This window comes from Lepidochelys kempii, chromosome 2 (assembly GCF_965140285.1).
Source record: "Lepidochelys kempii isolate rLepKem1 chromosome 2, rLepKem1.hap1, whole genome shotgun sequence".
Taxonomy (NCBI): Eukaryota; Metazoa; Chordata; order Testudines; family Cheloniidae; genus Lepidochelys; species Lepidochelys kempii.
The window spans coordinates 65,893,117-65,905,836 of NC_136381.1; positions in this window are offsets into that span (position 1 = coordinate 65,893,117).

A 12,720-nucleotide genomic window follows, 5' to 3' on the forward strand; every position below is an offset into this window, starting at 1 on the left:
GGGAATGTTTGCATCTACTTTAGAGCCTTGTTTAAAAACAAAACAAAAACAGATGAGTGATAGGATTCTTATTGAACTAAATTAGTGTCTATGGGATTCTAGTGAGAAATAAATGTTAAGGAACGAGTTGAGAGTGGGTAGAATACCATACTGAGACAGGAATGGCATTCTAAGTGATAGGGCAGAAATGAAAATGGGAGGAAGGGAAGTCAAGAGGAGTGGTGGAATGGGATTCATTGGTGAAGTGTAGAGCAGAAAGGAAGTATGGGAGGAGATGGAAGCAGGGGATAAGCTGGAGGGGAGCTGCACAGAGCCTGGAAGATCAGCAGTCATAGGTAACATGATCCATATAGTGGTCAAGCAAGATGATCTTCATGGCAGCAGAAGTTGTGATATCCCCTCTTGACTACTGCAAAGCCTGAACAAGGATTGTAGCCCCACAAGGCAGAGATTTTAGAGATGCTATATTGGTGCTAAGTGATAGTATATGGTAACAGCTTGGATGTAGTCAGAGAAGAAGAGTCAAGAATAACACCATGTTTCTGAACTAGGATGACCAGGAGGACTGTGTAAGTATGTAAAGTGATTGGATAGGAAAGGGGCAGGTAGGATTTTGCACAGAAGACAACTCAATTTGAGTTGGTAATGGAGCATCCTAGCTGAAATGTCAGAGAGACAAGCAGAAATGCATGACGGGACTGCTGGACGCACAAGCAGACAATGAAAAGTAGATCAGATAGGCATCAGAACAGATACAGAGACGGTAGCTAAAGTCATGTGAGTGGATAAGGTTACACAGGGACAGCATAGAGAGGGAAAAGAAGAGAAGGACAGAGGGAAAGTCTTTAGGGGATAGAAACAGAAGAATCTACTGAAAAAACTGACCCTGAGTCATGGCAACTTAAAGTATAGAAAGAAAGTGCACAAGTCAAGGAGGAAAAAAAATCAAGCAGAAGCCCATTGATTTAGGGGAAGAGATTGCTAGTGACTGTGGTAATGATTTGTTCCTTTTCTTGGGATTAATGAGACCAGAATGTAATTTACTAATTTTTTTACACTTTCCAATCCTTAAAACTGGAAAGTTGACAAATAGGCTGGATACTTTAGAGCTACTTACAAATATCAGAATATGGTACTTTCCTATATCAGTTATGATTGACTATCATTTGCTACTCACCCACTTGAATGGTTCTTCTGCCCATGTGGGATAGACTCTTTCCTCTAAAAAAGTTATCTAATTTTCCATATCAGTGGGTATTGAAATCTGAGAAAGGGGAAGATTCATGGAATAACCGGAAGTGATTTTTTTTTTTAAAGTTGCTTTCTCTTTGAATCTATCAGAAATGATTGTGCAACAGACATAACAATGGATGAAAACTTTAAAGGTTAGTGCAAAATATTGTAAGGGGCTTTATGGATTAGACTTTTGAAACATGATGTATTTTGAAATGTTTCAACCTAGGAATACTGCATATAGTACATAATGAAAAAGATTTCATGCATTAAACAAATATGTTTACAAATATGCATTGTAGATGGTTAGAAATATATATATTGCTTGTTTTGCACATTGCAAAATGTATGTGGAGAGTGGGTGGAGCTGGAATTACAATCAGACAACCACAGTTTTAATAGAAGAATTGTGTGGTCAGCTTTTCTTTTAGCTGAGCAAGTTTAGATGAATAATAAACTTGACAAACAGTTAACTTTCATGAAAGTATACAAATTACAGAAGAAATGCCTCTAAATCATTGACGTTAACAGTTAAGTGGTCTCGGGGTGTGTGCATGTCAGGATTACAAGAAAGACCCTTCAGAAGGCAATATTTTTCACAAGGCCAAATTAATGCATAGTTACAGAAGAGATCTTTCTTTCTTATAAATAGATATAAGTTGGCATAATTCAAGTTTATTTTTTAGCACTTTTAAAATTTTGTAATCATTTAAGTGTTCAAAGTTGGGCAAAATTATAGGTTTTAAACTTTTTTATTTTTATCAATTTAAATTTTCACTGTTGGGAAATTATGGGTAGTTCAGACAATTTAATGACAATAGACAGAGATTCAAAAAGTTAAAGTTGCATAACTATTAAAACACAAAATTGTCAACTTCACGTCAAAATATACAAAATAAATATCTTTAAATCGAACTCTAATAAGTTCTCAAGCAGCATTTTTCTTACTTTGCCTACTTGAAATTTAGATTATGAATGGAAATTTGTCGGTTTTTGTGTGTACAGGGAAATCAATGTTTACTGATAAAAATTGGATTGTTCCAAGCCTAAGAATGTGTTTTTGTTTTTATAAGGATGTTATCAAAGAAAGATTTGATCTGCAAGAATATTTGATTCTTAACAGACAGAAGCCACACTTTGCTTGAATGGTAGCTATCTGCAATTACAGAGCACGCTTGATCTGGGGAATCTCAAAGCATTTCAGTACTAACATCAATTAATTAACTTTACAACATCTTTGTAAGCTAGGATAATATTGTTATGCCCATTTTTCAGATCAGTAGACTGCATCACAGGGAGATCACATGACTTGGCTAAAGTCTTAGAGCAATACTGTGACAGAGCTGGAGTTTTAAATCAGAACAGTTGCCTCTTCAAACCACAAGACCACAGTCCCGCCACATCAAGTAGCTTGTAAGTAGCAAGCTTTTTGAACATAACATTAAGTTTGAGTTGCTATTCATTATATTTGTTTTGCTGTTACTATGTAGCTGAGCTGCCTACCAGATCATCAGTTATTTTAATAAGACATGATATAATCCCATCAATTAAACCCTTCTACCATAGTCAGCATCCAGCACACAGAAGTATTTTACCACAGATTCTCAGTCTATTTAGAATAGGAGATATCTGTGGTAGCTGGGTTAACCATTGCCAAACGTTGACTTGTTAAGTATCTTCTTCAGCTGCCAAACAATGATTTATCTCACAATATGGAAGTCATTTAATTCCTGACAAATAGCATGCAATTTAAATGTTATTCTTTGGATGGGTGAATAGGATTCCTACAATCAATTACCTAATAAAGTAAATATTTTAATAGCTATCTAAAAATAGACAAGCAGCAGATATCTCATTTTAAACTATGCACAAAATGGTTGCTGTAGATTAGTTTCCCAGACATATACTGATTTCTTTTTTAACATTTAGGGTTATTTAGATTACAAATTAGGTCAACACAATAAGCCTATTCTGCCAAACACTATAGAAAGGGAGTATTTACATATGCTAATGACTTCCATTTAAGAAACATACAAATAATGGCGAGAATGAAGAATTAAAGCACTAGCTAATAAGCTGACATTTACAAAGAAAACTGTATTATGGAAGACTGAAAACATAATTGCACACAAAAGATCTATTTGTACAGATCTACTAATATAGTATGATGCAAATTCTCCTCCATGCTCCACAGCCACTGGGGACCCCTTGCCATGGAACTGGTGTATTCCCACTAAATGAGGCAGTGAAAAATTCAGATGCCACTTAGATTCATAGATCCCAAGGACAGAAGGGACCACAGTGATAATCTAGTCTGATCTTCTCTATTACACAGGCCATAGAGCTTCCACAAAATAATTCCTAGAACATAACTGTTAGAAAACCATCCAATCCTGTTTTAAAAATGGTCAGTGATGGAGAATCCACCGTAAACCTTGTTCCAATGGTTAATTACTCTCACCATTAAAAAACTTTATGCCTTTTTGCCAGTCTGAATGTGTCTAGCTTCAACTTCCAGCCATTGGATCATGTTAAACCTTTCTCTGCTGGATTGAAGAGCCCATTATTAAATATAAAAGGAGTACTTGTGGCACCTTAGAGACTAACCAATTTATTTGAGCATGAGCTTTCGTGAGCTACAGCTCACTTCATCAGATGTTTACCGTGGAAACTGCAGCAGACTTTATATACACACAGAAATCATGAAACAATACCTCCTCCCACCCCACTGTCCTGCTGGTAATAGCTTATCTAAAGTGATCAACAGGTGGGCCATTTCCAGCACAAATCCAGGTTTTCTCACCCTCCACCCCCCCACACAAATTCAGTCTCCTGCTGGTGCTAGCCCATCCAAAGTGACAACTCTTAACATAATCAAGTCGGGCTATTTCCTGCATAGATCAAGGTTTTCTCACATCCCCCCCGCCCCCATACACACACAAACTCACTCTCCTGCTGGTAATAGCTCATCTAAACTGACCATTCTCCAGGTTTAAATCCAAGTTAAACCAGAGCATCTGGGGGGGGGGGTAGGAAAAAACAAGAGGAAACAGGCTACCTTGCATAATGACTTAGCCACTCCCAGTCTCTATTTAAGCCTAAATTAATAGTATCCAATTTGCAAATGAATTCCAATTCAGCAGTTTCTCGCTGGAGTCTGGATTTGAAGTTTTTTTGTTTTAAGATAGCGACCTTCATGTCTGTGATTGCGTGACCAGAGAGATTGAAGTGTTCTCCGACTGGTTTATGAATGTTATAATTCTTGACATCTGATTTGTGTCCATTTATTCTTTTACGTAGAGACTGTCCAGTTTGACCAATGTACATGGCAGAGGGGCATTGCTGGCACATGATGGCATAGATCACATTGGTGGATGTGCAGGTGAACGAGCCTCTGATAGTGTGGCTGATGTTATTAGGCCCTGTATTCTTTTTGCGAATACAGACTGGCCCACCTGTTGATCACTTTAGATAAGCTATTACCAGCAGGACAGTGGGTTGGGAGGAGGTATTGTTTCATGATTTCTGTGTGTATATAAAGTCTGCTGCAGTTTCCACGGTAAACATCTGATGAAGTGAGCTGTAGCTCACGAAAGCTCATGCTCAAATAAATTGGTTAGTCTCTAAGGTGCCACAAGTACTCCTTTTCTTTTTGCGAATACAGACTAACACGGCTGTTCCTCTGAAACCTGTCATTATTAAATATGTGTTCCCTCGGTAGTTACCTAGAGACTGTAATCAAATCAGCCCTGAACTGCCTCTTTGTTAAACTAAATAGATGGAGCTCCTTGAGTCATCCCTTAATCTTCGGGGGCGGGTGGAGAGTAGGGAGGCTGCAGAACCCACTTTTTGGCACCCCGACTCCAGGTTTGGGTGGCTCATGCATAGATAGAAGGGTGACTTGTGCTCTTCTTCACGTCCCGGTGCCGGCCCCAAACTAGCCACAAGCCAGACGTAAAATAAACTCTCCAGCGCTACTCAAACCTCCCCTGTTTATGCCTCTCAGGATCCTGTTGGCTCTTTTGGCTACAGTGTCGCTCTTGGAGCTCGTGTTCAGCTGATTATGTACTGTGCCCACCAAATCTTTTTGAGATCCACTGCCTCCCAGGATACAGTCCCCTGTGATGATGGCCTTTGTTCCTAAATGTATGCTTTTGCATTTACCCGTATTAAAACATATATTGTTTGTTTGTGCCCAGTTTACCAAACTATCAAGATCACTCTAGATCAGTGAACTGTCCCCTTTATTATTTATTTATTTAATTTTATGATTTCTTCAAGGTCATTGATAAAAATGTGAACTAGCACTGGGCCAGGAACGGATCCCTGCAGGATCCCACTGGAAACACTATAAACCTATCCTTAATCATTGTAGAAACTTTGAACTTGATCACTAAAATGCACGTGACTCATTACTCATTTTTTCCTCTGTATATATGTTGCTAAATTCTGATCTTGTGTCATTTTTGTCAGTTAGAAAATAATTTGTGCCTTTACAGTGTATGTATGTCATTTCCCTCAGCAAGTCATTCTGATAACTCTCCTTCATGATAGTGCTAACGATATAGAACTAGAATAGAATTTGATTTTGCATAGCATCTTTCATACTACAGGAATTTCAAATTTATAACAGCTGATGAGTTGGATGATATAAGTGACTGTGCATGTCTATGTGTCAGACATTTTGTAGTCAGCTATAGCTCACAAGCAGCCTTGGATGTTAAGATCCTTGTATTCAGAGAAGCAGCTTTGTCTTCTTGCTGAGTTATACATATAAAAATGTATGCATGTATTTTTAATTACATACAAGGGTTATGGTTACTCCTTGCCATACTCTTTCTTAAAATCGCTAAGGATCTTTACATTTTCACTTGAGACACACCACAGATGACCAAAGGAGGAAATATAAGTTAACACCTTTTAGTACTGCCTTACATTGACTACTGCCACAAGTGTGCAGGAGAGACAAGGTGGGTAAGCTAATATCTTTTATTGAACCAATTTCTGTTGGTGAGAGACAAATTTTTGAGCTTAACAGAGCTCTGCTTCTTGTGTAAGCTTGAAAAGCTTGTCTCTCTCACCAACAGAAGCTGGACCAATAAAAGATTTTACCTCACTCACCTAGTATCTCTAATATCCTGAGACCAACACAGCTACAACAGCACTGCATACTACCGAGTACGAGTCAGATTTGGTGTGTCTTTAATGTGAAGGGGCTTACAACTGAGCCATATTATTGAGATTTTACCTGGTACAATAGGAGTAAGGGAACATTAGTCTATGTCACTATCTTTGCCAGGTCATAAAGCAACTGACATTGACTGAGGCTGTAGTCGTTGAAAAACAAATCCATTCTGAATTAGTGATGGGCACCCTTTGAAAGGTTCAGAGTTCTGGTTTGATTCAGATAAGCTTCCCTTAAAGCTTATCCAATCCTCAAGTCTGCAAAATTGAGCTGGAAACGACACAAGAACATGATGAGATTTGCAGTACTTCTGTTTCCAGCTGAAATTACTGTAGGAACAGCCTCTCTCAGCATATCTGCCCTTCTAATTCCACACAGAAGGAAATGGATGCTTTTGAACACCCCATTTATCACTGTTTTAACTATCCAGATAGCTATTGGCCATGGGACAGAAATGTACCATGTGACCTGTGTGACCAATCAGAACAGCCAGCACAGCAGGGATATCAAATACTCACCGTTAACTGCTCAGAAGCAACCTTAAGACTAAGAAACATTCACAAAAGTAATTTGACAAATAACTTCAGTTTGAATAGATCTGAGAAAAGTCACCTGTTGTCCACAAATTGTCCTCCAGTCTGGGGAGGCAGTGTGGTGTAATGGAGAGGACACTCAATTGTTAGTCAAGAAACCTGGGCTCTAATTCTGCTTCTGCTCTGATCCTACCTCCTGGTTTCTAATCCCCCTAATATGTTGTGTGACCTTGAGCACAGTCACCTCACCTCTTTTTGCATCTGTTTCCCCTCCCACCTTTTATATGTCTTGTGTGCAATAGTGCCATCTCCAGTCATTAGGCAGAGTCAAAATGTATGGACGTTGAGGTTTTTCAGACTTCATTTTGTATTTGCAGGAGACCTATACAATACGGATCATCTTCATAAGGGCCTGATCCAAAGCCCATTGAAGTCAGAGTCTATTAACTTCACCAGTCTTTGGATCAGGTCCCAAGCAACCGCTTCTCTTGAAATTATGCACCAAAGTATCCCCAAATATATTGTGTACCATTCTATACCACCTCCGGTGGAGTAACCAACTTTGGTTAGCCCCTTAGGGGTCTGCATAAGGTGTATTAGAAGCTCATCCTTCTCCTGTAATGTGCAGAGTTCATGTAGTGCAGATTCACTTATCTTTTTCCCCCCCTCTAACTGGGATTCATTGAAGGGCGATTCAGTTTTCAAAAGGGAAGTATTTGCTATATTTTAGGGACAGAGCACCCTGCAAAGGCTAGACTAGCCCATGTGGCGGTGTCATGGTGTTTACTGAGTGTATTGGTTTTAGTTCTATTCGAGGTTTTCTCTTTCCCCTACAGCATCTGAGTTTTGTTTTCCTCTCTGCTTGTTCTGTGTTATTGGGCCTTTCCCTCTTCTGTTATCCACACTCCTCTGTTTGGCAGTCTTCCTTTAGCAGAATGAGAACCTGATAAAGTTTGAGATGGTGTTCCAGCTTCAACCCTGCCACAGGGTGTTTGGAATTAGGCAGGCTTGCCCCTTTTGTCTGTTGATAGGAGGGCTTCAGCAATAAGGACCATGAGAGAGAGCTCTTAACAGCTAGGCCGAGCTCTACTGAGGATGTCACTGGGGTTGCATGCACAGCGTAGTGATCTGATTTCAGGATCAGAGTCTAAGGCAGCGAAATCTAGATGAAATGCAGGGAAGGGATGCTACATCAAAACGATCAGCTACTAGGCTCAAAAGCTTAGTGTAAACATTTAGTCAGGACATAGAGGCAATGTTGTTAAGGAGTATGGCACCCCTCATGGTAGTTCTGATATTTTAACCGAGAGAAAAAGAATAAAGTGTTCTGTTTAAATATAAAGTGAGCTGCACTAAAGGAATGTGAGGTGAGAGATGAGAGCAGGGGCTAGCAGCGTTAAGCAGGCTTGCAGATGTAAGCATCATCCCCTATGACTGCAGTCAGACCCCTTGGCTGACATTATGAGAAAAAGATGACAAACTGCTAAATCGACATCTAAATAATGTTAAACCACCAGCCTCCCCAGCTGAGGACCAGCTGATTCATCAAGCCCTGTACACCTCTGTTGTGCAACACTAATAGTTTGCAGAGTAACAGCCGTGTTAGTCTGTATTCGCAAAAAGAAAAGGAGTACTTGTGGCATCTTAGAGACTAACCAATTTATTTGAGCATGAGCTTTCGTGAGCTACAGCTCACTTCATCGGATGCATACCGTGGAAACTGCAGCAGACATTATATACACACAGAGATCATGAAACAATACCTCCTCCCACCCCACTGTCCTGCTGGTAATAGCTTATCTAAAGTGATCATCAAGTTGGGCCATTTCCAGCACAAATCCAGGTTTTCTCACCCTCCACCCCCCCACACACAAACTCACTCTCCTGCTGGTAATAGCCCATCCAAAGTGACCACTCTCCCTACAATGTGCATGGTAATCAAGGTGGGCCATGTCCAGCACAAATCCAGGCTCTCTCACCCCCCCCCTTTTCCCGGGGACACACACAAACACACACACACAAACTCATTTGAGTGAGTTTGTGTGTGTGGGGGGGTGGAGGGTGAGAAAACCTGGATTTGTGCTGGAAATGGCCCAACTTGATGATCACTTTAGATAAGCTATTACCAGCAGGACAGTGGGGTGGGAGGAGGTATTGTTTCATGGTCTCTGTGTGTATATAATGTCTGCTGCAGTTTCCACGGTATGCATCCGATGAAGTGAGCTGTAGCTCATGAAAGTTCATGCTCAAATAAATTGGTTAGTCTCTAAGGTGCCACAAGTCCTCCTTTTCTTTTTACTAATAGTTTGCATAGTCTGGCTAACCTTTGGATTGATGCCTGGTAATGCTGACTAGTCAATGCACAAACTCTGCACACTACAGGCGAAGGAGAACAAAAAGTAATGGTAGTAACATTTCAGCGGGAGGAATTGATGATGGTATCCACCTTGTCTATGTTCTATTTGCTCTTCAACATAACATACACTTTCCAATTGTTCCAGACATTTCCAAGTATGTGATACATCATGTTCCCACGGGCTGCACTCTCTCGTTTCAGATGATGCTCAGCAAGTTTTTTCTCCTGCTGCAGTTAGATCAATTTTTTTTCCCTGTACAAGACAGTCAAGTAAAATGTGTTGGATGCCGTAATGCAGTTTGGAGGAGACAGAAGGCAACAGGTCACAATCATGTGGATGTCTTCCAGGAAAGTGCATATGGGTTTGAGCTTGTAATATAAATCCCCATACTTGCTTGAGTTTACCACTGTTTTGAGCTGACAGAACCGTGGCATCAACAGGATCACTGCAGTGTTTAGCTCTGCTAATATTTTAAATGTTCAGGTTACTATGAGGTGAAAATCAATGCAAGCAGCATGGAATTCCTGGAGTTTATATAATAATAGCCAGCTCTATGTCACCCTGCATGTGTGCTCCACTACCTGATACCATCAGTTCTTGGGCTGACATACAGCACCTCCCATATTTGTTCTAAATCTTATGTTTATTTAGCTGATGTGTTTTCTCAGATCTTTTAAGCAGAGATGTACTCACCCAAACAGAGAAGGTAGAGGATACCCAAATGAATTCTGATTTCCAGGAAATAGCTATATCTGTATATGGATATGCATCTCCAATGTATCATTGTCGCTCAACAGAAATTCACCTGTAAGCATATTTATTTGTTAAGGGGTGGGGGGAAGCTGAAAATAGAAGATAAATTTCAAATTGGGCATTTGAGTTACATAGCAAATTGGGGAAATTAAAAATTGACTTGTCATCAGAGGTGACACAGCAGCATCTGACATTTCTTCTTATACAAGAAATAGTTGTGGCAAATATATGGTATCTGGTAGCAAATATTGGCTTTAATGGTATCAACGAGAGAGAAAATAATAATTGCTAATTTAGAATGTATCCTATTGTCAGGGTTCCCTCCCCACTCTGAACTCTAGGGTACAGATGTGGGGACCTGTATGAAAGACCCCCTAAGCTTATTCTTACCAGCTTAGGTTGTAAACTTCCCCAAGGTACAACTTTGCCTTGTCCTTGAACAGTATGCTGCCACCACCAAGCGTGTTAAACAAAGAACAGGGAAAGAGACCACTTGGAGACGTCTTCCTCCAAAATATCCCCCGCCCCCAAGCCCTACACCCCCTTTCCTGGGGAAGGCTTGATAATAATCCTCACCAATTGGTACAGGTGAACACAGACCCAAACCCTTGGATCTTAAGAACAATGAAAAAGCAATCAGGTTCTTAAAAGAAGGATTTTAATTAAAGAAAAGGTAAAAGAATCACCTCTGTAAAATCAGGATGGAAAATACTTTACAGGGTATTCAGATTCAAAACACAGAGGATCCCCCCTCTTCCCCCCCCCCCAGGCAAAAACCTTAAAGTTACAGAAAACAGGAATAAACAGGAGGGATTAGTGTTGCACAACAAAGGTGTACAGGGCTTGATGAATCAGCTGGTCCTCAGCTGGGGAGGCTGGTGGTTTAACATTATTTAGATGTCGATTTAGCAGTTTGTCATCTTTTTCTCATAATGTCAGCCAAGGGGTCTGACTGCAGTCATAGGGGATGATGCTTACACACATTCTTAACACAGGGAAAATTCACATAAAACAAAAAATAAACTAATCTGCCTTGCCTGGCTTACCTATTCTGGTTGCAATATTGGAGACTTGGATTAGGATGGGTTGGAGAAGGTGGATTTCTGTCTGGCCTCTCCCAGTCCCAAGAGAGAACAAACACGTAAACAAAGAGCACAAACAAAAGTCTCCCCCCCCCCCAGATTTGAAAGTCTCTTGTTCCCTTATTGGTCCTTTGGGTCATGGGCCAGCCAGCTTTAGCTGAGCTTCTTAACCCTTTATAGGTGAAAGGATGTTGCCTCTGGCCGGGAGGGATTTTATAGCGCTGTATACAGAAAGGTGGGTTACCCTTCCCTTTATATTTATGACACCTATCCTTTGGGTTATGCTGTCCTCTGACCAGATTGACTATATATGTTGTTTGAGCTGGAGTTCTCTCAGCATAAAAGAGGAGCTGCTGTTGGCCTGTCATTCTGTCTGAGCTGTCCTATATTTTGGGACTGGTTCCACGTGCTCAGTTAACCCGAACGCCGCTTTATGCACCTTCTAGGCGGGCTGTAACGCCCAGTTCCCCCCTCTTCAGGCTTTGAGGAGACTGTAGTTGTGAAAGGTACGTTCAGTTCTTTAATAGCTGATTTTTAGTTTTTGGAAGGGGTGCCCAAAGTACTGGATAGGCGCCTAGAGTGTGTGCTTTTTTTAAATGAAGAGACAAATACAACACTGCAAAAAATTCTTCCACAGATATTCATTCACGTTTTAAATTAATTTGTTTCAGCCACACCTGACCCTCTTCTCCGTGGATTTTCTCTGCTCACTCATGCAACTGAGCATCACTAGCATTCATCTAAATATAAACCAAATTTTAAAAAAACTGGATGCAAATATGTGCACTAGAAGTGCTTGTGCATAGTAGTGATACAGAATACCACATGGTTTATTGAACCAGTGATGACTTAATACTGCCCAGAGAGGCTACCACATAACAAATAATCATAGAGGTCTCCATATTCAAGCCTCACATTTAAAAAATGGCACCTGAGAAATTGGTCAGTTAATTTCAGATAAATATATTAAACTGAGGAAATCATGCTTACAGACACTGTGAACAGAAATCAAGCTTAAAAATGTCAGACAAATTTTTCATTGTGAATTATCTGATCACAAATAATAAGATTCACTCGTTCCTGTTGTTGCTACACTTTAATGTTGCCCCTTTTTGCCTTTATCATTTTTTCTTCAGAAAGACAAAATTAATGGCTATATAAGAGGAGTGGCTGACAGCTTAATGAACAGTTATTAAAGCCTAGGATACATTTTTCCAACAGTTGTTTGTGAGGCGATGGCTACTGTAATCCATTGCAGAGTTAAAGTGGAGTCTGTTTTGTTGACACCGATTACTTGAGAGCATAGCACTGTGTGACTGCAATGTTTACATCTCATTCCATGTTTATGGAATTTCCAGTTCAAGGTAGCTGGATGTTAGCCACAGTGCAAAAAAGACCTTTCTTTCATCTCCCCAAGTTACTTATTTGTGGATGCAGACAAGTCACTGCCACAGTTGCCAACTTTCACACAGTAAATAAGCACCCCGGTTTTCACAATAAACCAAAAATCAAGCTAATCCCATTTCAAAACCAGGCCAAAATAAGCCAATCCCTAAGAACCTCAACACTCTATGTGG